Source organism: Canis lupus, chromosome 17 (genome assembly GCF_048164855.1).
Source record: "Canis lupus baileyi chromosome 17, mCanLup2.hap1, whole genome shotgun sequence".
NCBI classification, from domain to species: domain Eukaryota; kingdom Metazoa; phylum Chordata; class Mammalia; order Carnivora; family Canidae; genus Canis; species Canis lupus.
Genome location: NC_132854.1, coordinates 43,035,840 through 43,056,539, shown reverse-complemented (window position 1 = coordinate 43,056,539; position 20,700 = coordinate 43,035,840).

Genomic DNA, 20,700 nt, shown 5'->3' with positions numbered 1-20,700 from the left:
TGTTGCCTCTTTTTTGTTGAAAAGCTTCGAAAATGGCCTCATAGTACACTGCCAATCACTTACCAGGGTCACTAAGATATATCCCAGCAGTTTGAAATTCTTTTTATGAGCTTTAGGAAAGCAAATAGCAACCTTGTATGTTCCTTCCCATGGGATACAGTTACAGGTATAGCATTTTATAATATTCATGTTGAAGGAAGATATTTTTATCAGTATTAAAAAACAGTGTAAATAACAATGAAAAATGTTTTTATGAAAACATTGCACTGTATCCCAATTCAATGAATACATATTGAACATCAAAACCTGGCATTTATACACAAATGAACACACTTCACAGAAGTAGGATCATGTTGAATTATATATATCTATAGTCCCAATGCCTAGCCTGGCACCCAAGGGGAAAAACAATTTACATAATTGAAAGATGCAGAAGATAATGTTTCTGCTGTCAAGGAGTACAGATTTTTAAAGTGGGAGTGGATGGGTAAGACCAAAAAAAAAAAAAATTTAGAATATAATCGTGAGGGGCACCTGGGTGGCTCAGTTGGTTAAGCATATGCCTTTGGCTAAGGTCAAGATCTCAGGGTCCTGGGATCCCCCCGCCCCAATCAGGCTCCAAGCTCAGTGGGGAGTCCTCTCTCTTCCTCTTCCTCTCTCAAATTAAATAAAAATATGATCGTGAAATAATGGAGAGACTAGCAGGATTTTAGGAAATGCAGAAGAAGGGTAGGTCAAATCTATAGATGAAAAAGAAACCTTTAAAAAAAAAGAAAAAAAGAAAAAGAAAAAGAAACCTTATCTAGAATTTTATAAAGTTAGAAATGGTAAGGAAAATCATACTGAATTTGAAAAACAATCCCTCAGGCTGAAAAGTTTTGTGTAATCTTTATCTTCCCACCCCTGTCCACAGGCCACATTCCCACACCCAACCATCAGCAAGGCCTCTGGGTTTACTTTCAAAATATTTTCACAGAATCTGACCACTTCCCACTTTTTCTCTGCAGCCACCTGAGTCTAAGCCACCATTCACTCACCTATATTGTTGGAATAGCTTTTTGACTGGTCTCCCTATTTTTGTCCTTGCCTTCATTCAATCTATTCTGACATAGCAGCCAAAATGATTCTATTAAAATTCCCAATATTTTGTGTTTTACCTACCCGAAACTCTCCATAGGCTATTCATCACATTCCTATTAAAAACCTACTCTCACGATGCCTACGTGGCTCAGAGGTCGAGTATCTGCCTTTGGCTTTGGCTGAGGGCATGATCCCAGGATCCGGGATTGAGTCTCACGTCAGGCTCCTCTTGGGGAGCCTGCTTCTCCCTCTGCCTATGTCTCTGTCTCTGTCTCTGTCTCTGTGTCTCTCCTGAATAAATTTTTAAAAATCTTGAAAAAATATAAAAACCAACTCTCTTAAAATAGATTTTAAAGCCCTCTGACCTTTCCCTCTTTCGTGTCTGTTTCATTTCAACCATACTGACTTCAGGGTTCCTCAAAGAGTAGGAACGCTCTTGCTTCAGAACTTTGCACTTGTTCTCTCTGTTTTGCTTCTCAAAATATCTCCACTTGCTTACTATTTTTTTTTCCACAAAATTCTAATCAGATCATTCCATCTCAGTGACTTCTCTGGTTACCCTATAGAACAAGCTTATTTCTGTTATATACACATTGATGCTTTTTAATTTTTTTCTCCTTAATCCTTATGATAATCTAAGATATTACCCAGTAGCCAACTTTTTATTTTCTTTTTTCTGTCTTCTCCACTGGATAGTAAGCTCCATTATACCTGAGATGTTACCTCTCTTGTCAACTGCTCTATGTGCCATTTTCTAGAATTATAGCTGAGACAAATTATATGCTCAGTCAATTTTTGTTGAATGAATTAATGATAACTGAGGTTTTCACTCTAAAAGCCATGAGATATTATTAGAGGAATCAGGCAGACACAGCTATGTTTGCGTGTTTGTTTTTTCCGAATCAATTATCACTGTTTCCTTTTATCTAGAATCTAGAGCCTTGATATTTTTAAATGTATTATACAGTGATATATTTCATGAGTGCCTTTCCCAGTAGTAAGCGATGAATAATTATTCATCTAAACCAATTAGTCGGTCAGCCTGGGTGGCGCAGTGGTTTAGCGCCTGCCTTCAGCCCAGGGCCTGATCCTGGAGAACCGGGATTGAGTCCCACATTGGCTCCCTGCATGGAGTCTGCTTCTCCCTCTGCCTGTGTCTCTGCTGTGCGATCTCTCTCTCTCATTAATAAATAAAAATAATATCTTTTAAAGAATAAAAATAAACCAATTAGTCAATCTGTTGAGGCATAAAAATCTGACTGCCCTAAATAATGAAATGTAAAGGGAAGTATTCTGCTTTGCTCATGAGGAAGTACTTTTTCTCTAGTATTAGAAGACACTGCTTTCCGGTCTTTTGGTATCATTGAGCATATACATGGGTGAGAGATGTGTAGGCATCATGAATTAAGGAGAAGAAAGCCAGAAGAATTGGAAAATACTGAACTGAGCCTTGACAATATAGAAACACCACGAAACACAACTATGACACTTCACCAACTCTGGGCTACTTGTGATGTGAAACAGTAAATTCTTTACTTGTTCAGGCCATTATACCTGGATCTTTACTACTTACTGAAGCTATCTTATGTAAATTATGTCTGTGGTTTATAAAAGGATGTAAAAAAAATTAAAAAAAATAAAGGATGTAGGTCAGGAGGAGATATAGGCCCTTATTCTCTTTGCGTTTGATTTTCAAATCATGTATATATGAATATTTTTTCTTCTTCATATCAAAAGAAATATTTGAAACTATATATATTTCAATATGTTTCAATACTGTTTCAATTTTTGAAACAATATATATATATTTGGTATATTGTTTCAAATTTTTGAATATATAAAATTTTTTTGAATATATATATATTTTATATATATTTAGTCATGTGGAGGGGATGTGGGTGTGGGTGTATTAGGAAAGAGAAAAAAATAGGAAAGCAAAAGTAAAGCTAATTGCAGATCCCAAGAAGCACAACTGAATAACTAAAGATAGGCTGTTGTTTATTTCTGAATTCCTGAGTAGCCAAATCAGAAATAAACACAATCAATTATGAGAAGTACAATATTCATAGCATCAGATCTTTCTTAACAGTTGTTTAGAAGAACAGATGTTCCTGGTACAGAGACCCTCAGAAAATGATTTTTATGATTCCTAGTGGGCAACATTCTTAGCAACACACCTGGACAATTAAAAAGTTTCTAATTATCACTTCTGCCCACTCCCAGGATACTACTACATCCAAAGCCACTATTGTATCTAGGAGCATTAGATCAATGTTCTATTTTCTTTCTTTTGTCTACTTTTGCCCTCTCTGTTAGGTATAATGAAATTCTGTTACAGAGTGCCAAGATACTTCATATTAAAAAAGTAAAAAGTGTAGATATTATGTCTACTCTCATGGGGTTTAGCTAGAAAATATATATAAATAAAAAGACAAAGGGATTTCTGCTTTTATATATGGCGGGGTAGCTTATGGGAGGTGAACATTCCAACCTAGAACAACAACAACAAAACCAAATCTGGTGCAAACAAAATTTTTTTTAAACTTTTGAAAAAATTAAAGGTCTTCCAAGGCAGTCATAACTTGAAGGTAGAATTCCAGAACAAAAGGAACTATAGACAGTTGAACCAAAAATCATGAAGGCATTTTCCCCTTCAAGGCATTTGCCACCGAGTGATACTGAACAAAAGCCAATAATCCAACAATCTGTCAAGAATGTGAGAAGGTGGCAGATTTTATTTTACTTATTTTTATTACTTTTTATTTTTTTAAGATTTTATTTATTTATTCATGAGAGACACACAGAGAGAAAGACAGAGACATAGGCAGAAGGAAAAGCAGGCTCTGTGCAGGGAGCCCTATGCGGGACTCCATCTCGAGACTCTGGGATCATGCTCTGAGCCAAAGGCAGATACTCAACCACTGAGCCACACAGGCATTCCAGCAGATTTTATTTTTATTATTATACAGTACTGGGAAAAAGTTGAGACTAGAGTGATAAGAAAGTTAAAAATTTAGGAGCTAAGATACCAATGAGAAGAGAGACTTAGAGAAATTAGCCTTCAATTCAGTGATTTATCTCCAAAACATGTTCAGGGTAAGAGGCAGTTTCACCATTCTGAGGAGATAAAAATTGAAGTCTATGACAAAATTAGGGTACCCCATACCTTCACTTGTGATTCTGGAAGAGTACATCCTAATAATGGAGATGAGACCTGGGTAGATAAACTTTGTAATAAAAACAAACTTGCAACACAGTTTTAAACAAGTTACTTTAATATGACCTTACCATACCTGTCTGTAAGAGAATAGGGTGAAGCTTTTTTTGGAAAAAAAAAAAAATATCATCCAAAGCCTCTTAAATTTTTCATAGTCAATGTTCCATGTTAAGATAGCCATAGTTAAAAGAGAAAAGAAAAATAATAAAAACAGGCCTAAAGATAATAAAGTTATTGAGATTATTAGCAATTGATTTAAATACAAAATATGTCAAAGTCATATGTATGATAGTTACCTTAGAAAACTATCATCTGCATAAAATCAAATAGAAAATTTAGAATTCTGAAAACTAATAGAAATTGAGAATTCAATAGAGATTTAATAGTAAGTTGGACAAGATAGAACAGATTAGTGAGCTCAAATAACTCAGTAGTAAATATTCTAACTGGAACACAGCAAATGGTTAGGGAAAATAAAGAATAAGTGGAGGAGGAAAATATTCTAACATTGTAACTGAAGTCTCAGGAATAAAAGAAAACAATTCAGAAATATTTTTTAAAATAATGTATATGATATTAAATCTAAAATTTCTAGAAATAGCACCCATATCAATTAATTTAGCTCTATCTACTTGTTTCATTATTCCTTCTATGGTCTAACACCCATAATATCCATCCCCATACACATTCAGTTTTCTGCCAAAATATATTAGGAAATTCTTGCAGTCGTTCTATCTGTAAATTATTTCTTCCTGGGTTATAGGCATATCTAATGCCCTAGAGCATGCTGATGTGGGACCATTAGTTATGTGTCTAGTGGCATCAGGGGGTGATTGTAGTGGGCCCTGAGTAAAATGAGCATGACCTTCCAAAGCATCTTCTACAAATGAGGCTATCACTGTATTTTTTAAGCACAAAAGGCTCATCTTTTCAGAAAACAGAGGGCAAGCTACTTCCACTCAAAAGAATTTGTACTACATTATGGTCCTTATATCATCATTACTAGCAAAATAGTCCAGCACAGCAGCCACATGAGCTCCCCATGTTTCACTAGATATTTTATCCCACTCAACCACAGGTTACAGTTGTGATTCCACTGCAGGCCATGGGTCGCTAGCATTCCATTTCTCATTGGGAAAGAGTGTGCATTATAATCAAGCTCAAGGACAAAACTAACTCTCAAATCCTGTCTCTAAAGGCCTGTCTTCTGGGACCACTCCTGATACCAATTTTGTAGCAATCTGAGTCAAATCAGGAGACATAAACTACAAAGTGGTGTGATCAGAGAAAGTTTAATGTGAGAATGATTAAGATACAAGTGATTATGAGTTATGAGAAATGTGACATCTTAGAATTGAGGGAAGATGATTTAGAGAAGAACATACTTAAGGAGGGTGGGCAACTCCTGGGCTAGGATTCCGATATCTGTAGACCACTGGGTGGGAGAGAAGTTCACTGGTTTGCCTGGCCTCATCCATAGTTTGGGGGCAAGCAGGAAGCAATCCTCCAGGATACAGAAGGGGCACAGGTGAGCCACAACCAGTGTGGCCAGGTATAGGAGTGTTCAGGGAGAGTGAGGGCAGCAGCATGAAGAGGAAGCCTAGAAGGCATGGTATCTCTATTGGGAAGTCCATTACATTGATAGGGCTGCAGCATCAGGAGAGCCTTGGGAAACAGACCTCTGGGGCCTTGGGATAGGTGATCAGAGAAATGTGGGGCTCTGGTGTTAGTTGAAGTCTTACAGCATACAGTGTTTATGTTGAGATAGCTGCAGCATCGTGATCACTACCCTAAGCCAAGGTTGCAAGGGTACCAAGAGATCACTCATGTAACTGGAACATTTCTAACATCCATACTATATACCAAAAGTATACCTCTGGAAATGCAAGAGAATTCCTTTCTCTTGCAGTGTCCCTCTATAACCTCTACTGGTTATAGAAAGCTTAACATTGTGCTCACGGTAAAAGAGAAATTTTTAAAGGAATTCTGTTCATTATCACAGAGCATGTATTGAAGGGTAAATTTGGCATTAAGAGGTAGTAAATTGATCATTGCTATAGATATCAAAGAATTATGCATATTATTAATATTTAGAATTTATACCACTAATATCCCTTAATATCATTTGATTCCCTTCTATAATAAAATTTGAAGCCTGGATATTATTTAACTCTTACTGAGTAATTCAATATTCATATTCTGTTAAATGCTTTACAACATTTTTATTCATGCTGCTATCACAAATTTTCACACTTTTTGGGTAAATTTCTGACTATTAAGAATCTATATATTCCAATATGCTCATAATGAAACATATCATTCAAAGATAACTTACAAAATGTTAATTTTAAATATGTTCAAACCACTACTTCATTTGATTGTGTAATACATGTAAACATCTTTTCATTTTCATTTAACATCCTAAAAAGTTTGCAGTTTTAGATGTTTTTGCAATTTGGTTTTAATTCATTTTGTACAGCTGCTCAGTCAGCATGTGGCCACTAACACATCATATGCCTTGTCACATATTCTGTTGTGATTTAGTGAGAAGGAGAGATCATTCCTCTCAGGGACTGAGGTGACTCAGGACACCAGGACAGTTGTCAGTTATTAAAAGTTTTGATTGCAGAACTTCTCCAATAAATGGATGTATTTGACCTGTTCTAAACTATGATTAATCTTGAAGGAAACATTGTCAACTTATTCCAAGTAGTCTTTTTTGTTTTGTTTTTATGTTTTCATTTTGAGCATCATGAAATCTTGAAAAAATGCCTGTCCCTGACTCTTTGAATGTTACTACTTAAACTTTAATATTATTCCTCTTAAAATACTATGTATTTCTGACTACTTGGTATTTTATACTATTTCTTCTTATTAGAGATTAAAATATTTTAGTTTCTACTTCTACAACTTCAACATACTCAAAAAATCTTGAAAGCTTATATTAAAAACCCATACATCTGAATATCCAGAATTTTGGTCTCAAGTAAATTGAATTTTTATTTTTCAGATTTATAGTTTTTATTATAAAGGCTTGGGAATATGCCAAATAAAATTGGCAGTTTGCAGACAGAAATGGAGCCACATACATGCTTGTGTCAAAATTTAAAAATCACATCTGGATATTTATAATCTACATTTTTTATAACCCACTTATCTCAAATTTGATACCTTGTACACCATGAACATATTACATTATACAAGATTCTGTCAAATTTTTAACAATAGGGTGAATCTCAGCATGCTCTGACTCAAACCCTTCATTTTATAGTTGTAAAATGAACTGAGGTCTCAATAAATCTTAAAATACACCTTTTTACAAGTATTTATTTCATCATTTATTGATCAGCTAAATGTAAGATTATTTTTGATAGGCCTACTGACCCAAAGTGGGAATTTATGGTCTGTTCTCAGCAAAATGAGGCTAAGCTTTTATTATGTATTGCTTTTACTTGATTTTTCCTTGTATTTCTGATTTTTCCTTCTCTCTCCATGTCCCCAGAGTTCAAAACTCTCAATCTGATCTCAGTTGTTATAGGCATCTTTAAAATGGGGATTATAGTAAGAATTGATCGGAAAACAAAAATTTATCTTCTCTTATTCTAATTCAGGGTACATAACCTGTGAACTTCATTAGTAACCTATGATATCAGTAGCTTTGATTTGAGATAACAAGCTAGAAGGAATGGTTTATTTCGTGTGGCCAGTAAGCCCCATTTAAACCTTTGATCAAAATAGGATTGATTACAATCCCTACACCTTCTATTGAATTACTTTTCCTCAAGTATTCCCCCACTGTCCAGTTACAGAATAAGCAGGCTTTATATTATAACTAGGAAGAGTCACAAGATGACTTGTTTGTATATAAACAAGGTGACTTGTTTGACTCTTCCTTGTTTGTATATAATGCTGAGTCTTCCATAAACATAAACACCCCAAATTATTCTCCTAAATAAAACTGGTGGTTATTTTTAGAGAAGCCCCTGAGATTTGGACAAAAAAGCACATAATCCATAACCCTGCATAATGTCTTCTAATTTATAGTGGAACTGAGTAATATCTGTTATTTCCATTTTTACTCCTGAATGCCTAAAAAAGGTAAGGGTTTCCTAGTGTGAATATTGCTTTGCCACAATGATTTGACTTGTGCTAGACTTTCAAACAATGAATTTATTCTTAGAAGATGATATCTAAAAAACAGACACATACAATTCAGTTTTTGCTTTAGCAAGATTGTCCATTTTATTATAGTTTACTATAATTATATTTATTATTTAAAGTTCACTTTTGGCCTTTGCACTCATTATTTGTAATATCAGATACAATTTGGAGTTGGTAAATTTAGTTAAGAACCTGCAGAGACTAATTTTATTTTTTTTATTTAATTTATTTTTTATTGGTGTTCAATTTACTAACATACAGAATAACCCCCAGTGCCCGTCACCCATTCACTCCCACCCCCCGCCCTCCTCCCCTTCTACAACCCCTAGTTCGTTTCCCAGAGTTAGCAGTCTTTACGTTCTGTCTCCCTTTCTGATATTTCCCACACATTTCTTCTCCCTCCCCTTATATTCCCTTTCACTATTATTTATATTCCCCAAATGAATGAGAACATATAATGTTTGTCCTTCTCCGACTGACTTACTTCACTCAGCATAATACCCTCCAGTTCCATCCATGTTGAAGCAAATGGTGGGTATTTGTCATTTCTAATAGCTGAGTAATATTCCATTGTATACATAAACCACATCTTCTTTAACCATTCATCTTTCGTTGGACACCGAGGCTCCTTCCACAGTTTGGCTATCGTGGCCATTGCTGCTATAAACATCGGGGTGCAGGTGTCCCGGCGTTTCATTGCATTTGTATCTTTGGGGTAAATCCCCAACAGTGCAATTGCTGGGTCGTAGGGCAGATCTATTTTTAACTGTTTGAGGAACCTCCACACAGTTTTCCAGAGTGGCTGCACCAGTTCACATTCCCACCAACAGTGTAAGAGGGTTCCCTTTTCTCCTCATCCTCTCCAACATTTGTGGTTTCCTGCCTTGTTAATTTGCCCCATTCTCACTGGTGTGAGGTGGTATCTCATTGTGGTTTTGATTTGTATTTCCCTGATGGCAAGTGATGCAGAGCATTTTCTCATGTGCTTGTTGGCCATGTCTATGTCTTCCTCTGTGAGATTTCTCTTCATGTCTTTTGCCCATTTCATGATTGGATTGTTTGTTTCTTTGGTGTTGAGTTTAATAAGTTCTTTATAGATCTTGGAAACTAGCCCTTTATCTGATATGTCATTTGCAAATATCTTCTCCCATTCTGTAGGTTGTCTTTGAGTTTTGTTGACTGTATCCTTTGCTGTGCAAAAGCTTCTTATCTTGATGAAGTCCCAATAGTTCATTTTTGCTTTTGTTTCTTTTGCCTTCGTGGATGTATCTTGCAAGAAGTTACTGTGGCCGAGTTCAAAAAGGGTGTTGCCTGTGTTCTCCTCTAGGATTTTGATGGAATCTTGTCTCACATTTAGATCTTTCATCCATTTTGAGTTTATCTTTGTGTATGGTGCAAGAGAGTGGTCTAGTTTCATTCTTCTGCATGTGGATGTCCAATTTTCCCAGCACCATTTATTGAAGAGACTGTCTTTCTTCCAATGGATAGTCTTTCCTCCTTTATTGAATATTAGTTGACCATAAAGTTCAGGGTCCACTTCTGGGTTCTCTATTCTGTTCCACTGATCTATGTGTCTGTTTTTGTGCCAGTACCACACTGTCTTGATTACCACAGCTTTGTAGTACAACCTGAAATCTGGCATTGTGATGCCCCCAGATATGGTTTTCTTTTTTAAAATTCCCCTGGCTATTCGGGGTCTTTTCTGATTCCACACAAATCTTAAAATAATTTGTTCTAACTCTCTGAAGAAAGTCCATGATATTTTGATAGGGATTGCATTAAACGTGTATATTGCCCTGGGTAACATTGACATTTTCACAATATTAATTCTGCCAATCCATGAGCATGGAATATTTTTCCATCTTTTTGTGTCTTCCTCCATTTCCTTCAGAAGTGTTCTATAGTTTTGAGGGTATAGATCCTTTACATCTTTGGTTAGGTTTATTCCTAGGTATCTTATGCTTTTGGGTGCAATTGTAAATGGGATTGACTCCTTAATTTCTCTTTCTTCAGTCTCATTGTTAGTGTATAGAAATGCCACTGACTTCTGGGCATTGATTTTGTATCCTGCCACGCTACCCAATTGCTGTATGAGTTCTAGCAATCTTGGGGTGGAGACTTTTGGGTTTTCTATGTAGAGTATCATGTCATCGGCGAAGAGGGAGAGTTTGACTTCTTCTTTGCCAATTTGAATGCCTTTAATGTCTTTGTTGTCTGATTGCTGAGGCTAGGACTTCCAGTACTATGTTGAACAGCAGTGGTGAGAGTGGACATCCCTGTCTTGTTCCTGATCTTAGGGGAAAGGCTCCCAGTGCTTCCCCATTGAGAATGATATTTGCTGTGGGCTTTTTATAGATGGCTTTTAAGATGTTGAGGAATGTTCCCTCTATCCCTACACTCTGAAGAGTTTTGATCAGAAATGGATGCTGTACTGTGTCAAATGCTTTCTCTGCATCTAATGAGAGGATCATATGGTTCTTGGTTTTTCTCTTGCTGATATGATGAATCACATTGATTGTTTTACGGGTGTTGAACCAGCCTTGTGTCCCAGGGATAAATCCTACTTGGTCATGGTGAATAATTTTCTTAATGTATTGTTGGATCCTATTGGCCAGTATCTTGTTGAGAATTTTTGCATCCATGTTCATCAGGGATATTGGTCTGTAATTCTCCTTTTTGGTGGGGTCTTTGTCTGGTTTTGGAATTAAGGTGATGCTGGCCTCATAGAATGAATTTGGAAGTACTCCATCTCTTTCTATCTTTCCAAACAGCTTTAGGAGAATAGGTATGGTTTCTTCTTTAAACGTTTGATAGAATTCCCCTGGGAAGCCATCTGGCCCTGGACTCTTGTGTCTTGGGAGGTTTTTGATGACTGCTTCAATTTCCTCCCTGGTTATTGGCCTGTTCAGGTTTTCTATTTCTTCCTGTTCCAGTTTTGGTAGTTTGTGGCTTTCTAGGAATGCGTCCATTTCTTCTAGATTGCCTAATTTATTGGCGTATAGCTGTTCATAATATGTTTTTAAAATCTTTTGTATTTCCTTGGTGTTGGTAGTGATCTCTCCTTTCTCATTCATGATTTTATTAATTTGAGTCTTCTCTCTCTTCTTTTTAATAAGGTTGGCTAATGGTTTATCTATCTTATTAATTCTTTCAAAGAACCAACTCCTGGTTCTGTTGATCTGTTTTATAGTTCTTCTGGTCTCGATTTCGTTGAGTTCTTCTCGAATCTTTATTAACTCCCTTCTTCTCCTGGGTGTAGGATCTATTTGCTGTTTTTTCTCTAGCTCCTTTATGTGTAAGGTTAGCTTTTGTATTTGAGTTCTTTCCAGTTTTTGAATGGATGCTTGTATTGCGATGTATTTCCCCCTTAGGACTGCTTTTGCTGCATCCCAAAGATTTTGAATGGTTGTATCTTCATTCTCATTAGTTTCCATGAATCTTTTTAATTCTTCCTTAATTTGCTGGTTGACCCTTTCATCTTTTAGCAGAATGGTCCTTAACCTCCACGTGTTTGAGGTCCTTCCAATCTTCTTGTTGTGATTTAGTTCTAATTTCAAGGCATTATGGTCTGAGAATATGCAGGGGACGATCCCAATCTTTTGGTATCGGTTCAGACCCGATTTGTGACCCAATATGTGGCCTATTCTGGAGAAAGTTCCATGTGCACTTGAGAAGAATGTGTATTCAGTTGAGTTTGGATGTAAAGTTCTGTAGATATCTGTGAAATCCATCTGGTCCAGTGTATCATTTAAAGCTCTCGTTTCTTTGGAGATGTTGTGCTTAGAAGACCTATCGAGTATAGAAAGAGCTAGATTGAAGTCACCAAGTCAGAGACTAATTTTAAATGGTCTTTTATTTGTCAGTACTCAATAACCAGGGCTTTAAATGTGGCTGCCTTAAAGGAGGGACGTAGAGGCCTAAGATTCATTTGCTTCATGGTAAATCTGACTCTGAGAGAAAGAAAGGAATTTCAATAAGCAGTTAAAGTGAGGCAAATATTTTGATAGAAGGAGTGCAGGATACTCTGGATGTATTTAGCAAGAGGCTTCTAATTTAGTGTGGGGGGATTCTGGGTGGAAAGAAGAAAGTAAAAAAAAATGATGGTTCAGCTAAATAGAGTGTCAGAAACAAAACATCAGGGAGAAAAATGGAATAGACATAAAGTGAGGATAAAAGCTGAACTTGGACATTGTCCTGTGGGCATGGGATGCCACTGAAGGAATTTTAGAAGAGGTTAAAAAAATAGATTTGTGTTTTTAATGCAAAGGTAGTTGTGTTTAAATCCAAAGATGGTTGTATTTGTTCACTGATTGTAAATGCATATCTGATAATAATTTAGACTTTAGATCTAAAAAGTCTTCTGAATTCAAGAGAACATTTTTCTTTTGAGGAATCTTTAATTTCTTTTAAAGATTTTATTTATTTATTCATGAGAGACACACAAACAGAGAGGCAGAGACACAGGCAGAGGGAGAAGCAGACTCCATGCAGGGAGCCCGATGTGGGACTCAGTCTCGGGTCTCCAGGATCAGGCCCTGAGCTGAAGGCAGTGCTAAACTACTGAGCCACCCGGGCTGCCCCCCAATTTTTCATTAAAATAATGAAAGCCATGGATTTTATTCCACAGATAAGTGCCTTCCCCTCAGGGGCACCAGGGTGGCTCAGTCAGTTAAGCATCTTGCTTTCAGCTCAGGTCATGATCTCAGGGTCCTGAGATCAAGCCCTGTTGTGGGCTCTTGCTGAGTGGGGAGTCTGCTTGAGGTTTCTCTCACTCATCTCTCCCTCTGCCCCTCCCTCTGCTCACAAGTGCTATTTCTCCCTCTCTCTCTTAAATATATCTTTTAAAAAATGCCTTCCCCTCAAACACAAGCATAGTATTAAAATAAATATATGAAGAAAAATTTAAAAACACTAACACTGGTATCATCTGAAAAACAACACCTGTTGCATGTAAGTAGTGATCAATAGAGAGATGAGGTATTGTCAACTTACATCATTTCCTTTCTGTTCTGTGGTCAACTAAACATGGCAGAGGAAACATTTAGAACCATAATTCCCTGCACCCTCTTCCCCATTTATTCTCAGGTTACAATTTTCTATGAAGGACACGCTTACTATTTTAAAAAGGAGATGTTATTGTTCTTTAGAGAGCATTTGCAGATTAGATATCTTTTACTTTGTCTGATTTTAGATGTTTATCTTTATTGGTTGTCTTAGGAATTTGATTATGATGTCTTTGATGAAATTGTCTTTGTGTTCATTCTGCTTGTGGCTTGTTGAGATTCTTAGATATGTGGGCTAATATCTTCATCATCTCTGAACAACTTGGGAATCATTATCACCAGAAATACTTTTTTCTCCTCACTTAATTCCTTCTAAGAGTCCAATATTTCTATGCTTCCTTATAGGCAGAATTCTTCAGGTTCACCAGTCTTTTCTTCTTCAGTGTCTAAATTGCTCCTGGTTATACCTAGGTATGTATTTAAATTTCAGACACTATTTTTTTTTATTGTAGAAGTTCCATTTTGTTCTCTTATATTTTTTATTTTCCTTCTCATTGTGTCCTTATTTGTGTTTGTGTTTAGATATTTTAACATCTCCATAATAGCTGTTTTAAATTTTATCTGCTATCCATAATCTGTTACTTCTCAGATTATGGCTATCTTTCTGTTTGTGATTTATCTACTGCTTACAGGTTGTATTTTCATGTTTCTTTATGTCCCGCCATTTTTTATTGGGTTTGGATATTTTGAATATTATGTTTTTGGATGTCTGGACCTTCCTTTAAATAATATTAGAATTTGTTTAAGGAGGTAGTTATTTGTTGGTATTTTTGTTTTTATAGGTTTGTTTCTGATGCTTTGTTAGGATAGATTTCCATAACTATAATCTGTGGCTGGTTTAGCATTTCACCTTATACCTTAAGTTATGGTCATTTCAGGACTTCAGTTGATTTCCATGGATGTTTAGTGAGATGTCTCCATACTTGATGGTTGGTGCTCAAATATTACTGAGCTCTGTATAAGCTACAGTAGTTTCTTAGTTCATAGTTTCTCAATAGTTGTTCTTTCCTTGGTCTTTTTTATTTTCCCATCCTCCTGGAGTATGCCTAGATTCTTATTCAGCAAGGAATTTAAGAAGGCCCATATGTAGATTTGTGGAGCTCTTTCTTTGCCTATTTTCTTTCCCTCTGTTATTCTGCCTTGCAAATCCTATTACTTCAACTTCTGTGAAATCTTATCTGTGTACCTCCAGTCAGCTAGACCACTGTGCTTTGCTCCTGGGTCCTTCCTGTACCATGGTGCAGCAAGTACCTTGAATTAGTTAGAAAGCCAGGCTAGTGGCAGGGTATATCTCATTTGTTTTACTTCTTTCATAGGATTGAACTAACTAGCTGTTGTTCAATGAATAAAAATAATTGTTTCCCATATTTTGTTCAGATTTCTAACTCTGGATTGCATTTTTCAATGATTGAAGTTGTATAGAAAAACGTACAGTGCAGTGCACCTGGGTGGCTCACTCGATTAAGCATCTGACTCTTGGTTTCAGCTCAGGTCATGATCTCAGGGTGGTGAGATTAAGCCCCCTGTTGGGCTCTGTGTTCAGCACAGAGTCTGCTTGAGATTCTTTTTCCCTCTCCCTCTATTTTTCTACTTGCTCACATACACTCTCTTTCTGTCTCTCCATCTAAAATAAATAAATTCTTTAAAGAAAATAAAAGCATACAGTGGGGCTGAATAGAATTAAGGATTGCTTACATGTCTCACTTTGGCAGTAGGTTGATGTTAAAAACTTATCACTGGGTTAGAGGGAAAAGGCAAGAGAAAAGGCAAAACAAAAGGAGAAGTTAGGATGGGAACAGGAAAGATAGTATGTTCCCTTTTCATTTATTGATTTTGAGGCAATAGAGTCAAGTGGATATGAATTATAGGAAATTGAAGCTTAGTCAAGAGGCCTAAGTTGAGATTCAGCTACTAAATGAATAGTCACATATTTTGTTAGGCAGAAGAGCAAAAAAACTTCAGTATCAAGAATCTTATAGTTAATCTTTGTCCTGCCTCCTTTTTACTAGTACCATACAAGATTACTAAAACAGGAAATGTTATAGACAATGAGGATCATTTCTTTAAATTGAAGCTATGAATTGAAATTTAAATTCTTTAAATTCTTTAAATTGAAGCTATGTTATCTATTGTTTCTTAAATCAAATATCATGAGAAATTGAATTGCCCAAGGGAGGAGCCAAGTCAAATTTCTCTACAACATAAGAAAAACAAAAACAAAAAAAATAAAAATAAAAAAATAAGAAAAACAACATGTAATTTTTCAAAAGTGACATAATTCCAAGGAAATTGATATGTCCTTGACAATCATGGTGGCATTTAAAGAAAATTGCCTATAAATATACATATAATTTATTTTTCAACATATTTACTGCATCCTGTTACATGGCAAACATTGTTCCTGGGAGTCAAAGATACATTGATAACCCAGAGAGCCAAAGCTTTTACTCACATTTTATTGTGATGTGTAGAAATCAGCAAATAAAATAGATGTGTAAACATATAAAGTAGTTATAAATCTCATGAAAAATAAATAAGCAAGGTAAGGCAATGGAGAGTTCTAAGAAGTGGTATTTTGATACTGCGATTAAGGTAGAGAAGTGGTGTCCCCATGTAGAGGACAATGAGTGCAATGACTCTAAAATAGGAACTAGCTTTATATTTTCAAAACATGCAAGAAGAATATCAGAGTAGCTGGAAAGGAATAAGTGAGTAGATAAAATGGTGTATGATGAGTAGTTCACAGTTAAGGGAAGGATCTTTATCAATAACCTTTTTTACCATGGAAAGCATTGTGGCTGAGAAGCACCCACTGGAGGAGGTAGTATATGACTAGGAAGTGATGCAGTCTGATTATTGTTTTCATAAATTATCTGACAAGGAGATTTTGCTATAACAACAGTAAAGGAAGCTTATATGTTAGAAAGTAACTTGGATAGAAAAATGATCTATTACAAGGAGGGATTCTAGAAGATCTAAAATGGAGATATTTCATCAGAATCCTGAATGAAGTTAAGGGAGTGAATTATGTGGAAATCTCTAGGACAGATATTCTAGGCAGTGGCTTCTAAGGAATAGCAATAAGTCCAGTTTGGCCTGAATAGAGGGTCTAATGGGAAAAATGAAAGGCAATAATTTTGGAGACAGAGATATAGGGAAGGTCATATAGTGCCTTTTAGCCCATGCTCAAGTTGTTGAGATTTTTTTTTTTTGGACATATGTGAAGGTTACTGAACAAAGGAGTGACATGCTTTGTCTTTTCTTTTGCTGAAAGCATGATACCATTTCACCTAGGTGATTTTCACTGCCAGGTAGCAAATAGTTTTCAGAAGGAAAAGGGGAAGCTAGGATGCCACTTCTGAAATTATTGCAGGAGTCCAGTTGAGTGATGGTGGGGGCCAAGTCATAATGGCCCTGCAGAGTGGGCAATTTGGGATAAATTTTACGTTAGATTCAAAGAAACATGAAAACAGATTGCATGTTGAGTGTTAGAGGAGTTGAGGAAACTCTTTTTAATAGGATCTTAATATTCTCTTTCAACCACTAATTTACAGATTGTGGTCATCATGGTTTTTTGTTTCCATTTAATCTTTTTCCTCTATCAAGCCTCAGAATGAAAGGAAAAACAACAAATAACCCCTCTCTCATGCTTGCCCTTATTTCCCACTGTGTTATTTTTTTTCTACTCAGATGTACATATATACTGCTGCACATAATTATACATTTTGTATGGAGAAAAATAGAACATTCGATGCCTGATGAGCATCACAATAACTTTTCTCATAAGTAAACTTCCTTACAGTGCCAGACACAAAATGTCAAGGAGTTCTTTAGCACTTTTCCACAGACATCAATGTTTCTATTCCCTGCTCAGCAGAGTTCTATATTCAGTGACATTACAAAGTCATTTGAAGGGAAGTTGCCTGGTGAGAGAGAAGATGATAGTCTTCTTCGTCTTTTAAGTAACTGAAAAATGTTTCAGCAAGACAAATTTCACAGTGTTCTGAGTCATTTTTTCCCCTTTCTAAATGGAAGTCCCCTTCTAAGTGAACATCTGAAGATTGGAAACCTAAGAAATGTCCTGATAACTGCTAGGAAAAAAAGGACATCTTTGTCCATTCTTCCAGTCTCTCATTAAAAATACTGAATATTTTAAGAAAGAGTGTCTAATTCTTGTAGGGCAAGGTGACTGATTTAATTTTACATTTTTGGACAGTATATAGTAAAACAAAATAAACTGTCTCTCCCTAATTCCTATGTAATTTCAATTCAGTTTACTGTACTCACATGAAATACATTTAATCTAGGTATTGCAGGATAATTAGGTTCTCAAAAAAGGGAGACTGGGGAGGACACACAAAAAGGCATAAGAAGCAGCACAGAGTAAGTGGTGTTAAAGAGAAATTGAACCCATTGGAGTTAAACAGGCAAGGAAGACTTTACTCAAGATTATTGCAGTAGGGGTTGAGGCTATTGCAGTGGCAGAGAGAGGCCAAACTCAACTTCACTGAAACAAATGATGGAAGTGTCTGTGATGGTTTTTGAGCACTGGGTTAAGCCAGTAGAAAAGAACTGGAGGGCTTAGAAGGCAGATTGGTCAGTGATTGATTAGACTGTCTGTGTTTGCTAATTGGTGCTTAACAAAGTTAGGCTCCTACCCTCCCACAGAGTGGGATATAGGGGATCCATCTTCTTGTTCATTTCAAAGAGATGGCTTTGTGGTCCCAGGAAAGACATTTGTGGGTTGTAATCCAAGCAAGAGTCTGGGAGAAGATTTACATTTCGGTGAGGCAGAGAAAGAATTTAAAATCACTAGTTTTTTTAAAGTAAATGATCTAAAGAGTGAGGTCAGAGGCCTATAGTCAAGTAGCTTTTCTAAAGTTTAGTGGAGCTGAGGGGAATGTTAAGGATGTATTGGTCAGTGCAGGAGAAACAGGGCTGTGGAGGTTGATCTCCAGCAGATCTTGAAGTCTGAAGATTCTTAATTTGAAAAGACACATTCATAGTGCTAGTATCAAAACACTTTCCAGCTTTTGACATGGAGGGTGAATTGAATGGCCAAGATCCCTCTATTTCAACCTTCTGAAGAAGCTACTACATCATTTATACACACCAGTTAGTAAAGACCTATTATGATGTTAGAAGTGTGCAAACGAGAGGATAGATGAGCATAGAATAACTAAATAAAACAAAGTATTTGTCATTCTGTTTTACTGTTATCTACCTTGATTTCTGAGAGCAACCAAACCTTTCTGTCATTTAAATTGAGTTTTGCTCCTGTGGGTTACCCTGCATCTGTTGGCATTTTGAATAGCCACGTGGGGCCCACAGATTTAACAGATGTCCATCAGTTCAAACAACGGATGAGTAAAACTCTTAAGCCATTGAGTTACTGCAGATTATAATTACCATGGCATTAGAGTTCCTAGAGGTTTGTATAATTCCTGCCATTCTCTGGATGGTGAGCTAATGGTTTTGCTTCTGAAGGATGCTATTTCTAATGTTCATGGCAGATTAACTCACTAGAGAAAGGTGAGTGACAGTGTCCTGCCAGAGGTCATGATTTCCTCTTCCTGGCTGCCATTTAGTCTGTTGTTTCATGTTTTTAGCATTAAGAAAACTTTTACTGGTTTGTGCCAACAACTCTCTCCTGGGGAACCTAATTGTCTGTGTCTGTCTGCATAACAAACATTACAACTCCAGAAGGCATGAACATATAGATATGTAGGATGTCACATGATTGCTTAACTTTGAAACATTCAAGGAAGTTCATTTAGGATTTCTAAGTGAATAACGTTGTCAATCTTCGTTTACTCTAGGATAATTTACCAAATGGTTTTCATAACACTGAAGAAAAATAGCTGCCATACTTACTCTGATTTTTTTAAGTAGCTCTGATTCAAAACTATTATTATTAGAAATTTATTTCACTTCCTTTATGTAGTTCATCTCTTTTCTGGAAATATTTCTTTGTGCTTCTATTTCTTTTGCATAAACAAAGTGATTCATGGCAGCGTAAATTATTAGGTTAATTTTGGAAAATAAATGGGATTTATTGGATTAAGAACCCGGACATGTGTAGAATATATTTACTAAATTAGGCATAGTTAGAACTGGTTTTGCAAACCATAATATCAATCTTAGGCTATTCTTAGTTTGCTTTGAAATGTCTCATCTTCATCCTGACTACATTCAGGGTAGTTTTATGTGTGTATAATTGTAGTACACTGGATGTGATACATTGAAAAAAAATTCTACTTCATAAGTCAGAGATAAGAAATAGATCCAAGTGTACTAGGGCTAAGAACTGAAAATAAATATGAGATCTCTAGATGTAGAATTCTTGACCTTCAGCTCCTGTGACCTTTTATTGATTGCCAAGCTGCCTGTCATGGGGAGACTGAGAAGGACTCAGGCTAGTCAAAGCAGGTCAGACTTTGATGACACAAACAGCAGTTTTTGTTTACAGAATATTGTTTTAAAAAGACATTTTTAACTTCTTTAATTGTGTATAAAACTATTTTACTTTTTAGGAGTGTAACTGAATTGTATATTTGGATTCATTTGGCTCATGTATGGGCATGTAGTTTGTTATTTTAGGGAGTAATAACAGTAAAATAAATTGATTATGGAGTACCAGATTTGTATAATAGTTTATGCAGTAATGTAAATTGCATTCCCATAGCCCACATTGTGCTGGTGGTCTATTAAAAGACTTCTGAGGGAAAGAATGCACAGAGATTTTTCATTCTTTGTGAATACTAGAACATATTCATTCATATAAAAATGTGCATATACTATTATCGTGTACCACATAGGAGGGATGAAGTCAAAGTTAAGGTAGGCATAGTCCTTGTTCTTATGTAATTTCCTGTTTAGGATTGTGCCTAGTGAACTAGGAGAAAAAAAAGTTGACTATAATTTTATGGTGATATATGTTAGGACTCTTATGTATCATAAGTACTTACTGTGTTTCAGTAAACTAGAGAAATGGTTTCCTTCAAGTGCCAACTCTTTGCTTGATTTTCTGTCCCAGATAAAGGTAATCAAAACTATGATACTGAAAAAGAACTAAAGTGAATGACTAGTTATTAAAAGGGACTAAAAAGAGAACTACATATATTTCATGCTCAACTTGTGTTCCAAAGAACAGTATTTTCATTAATGAATATTAATGTG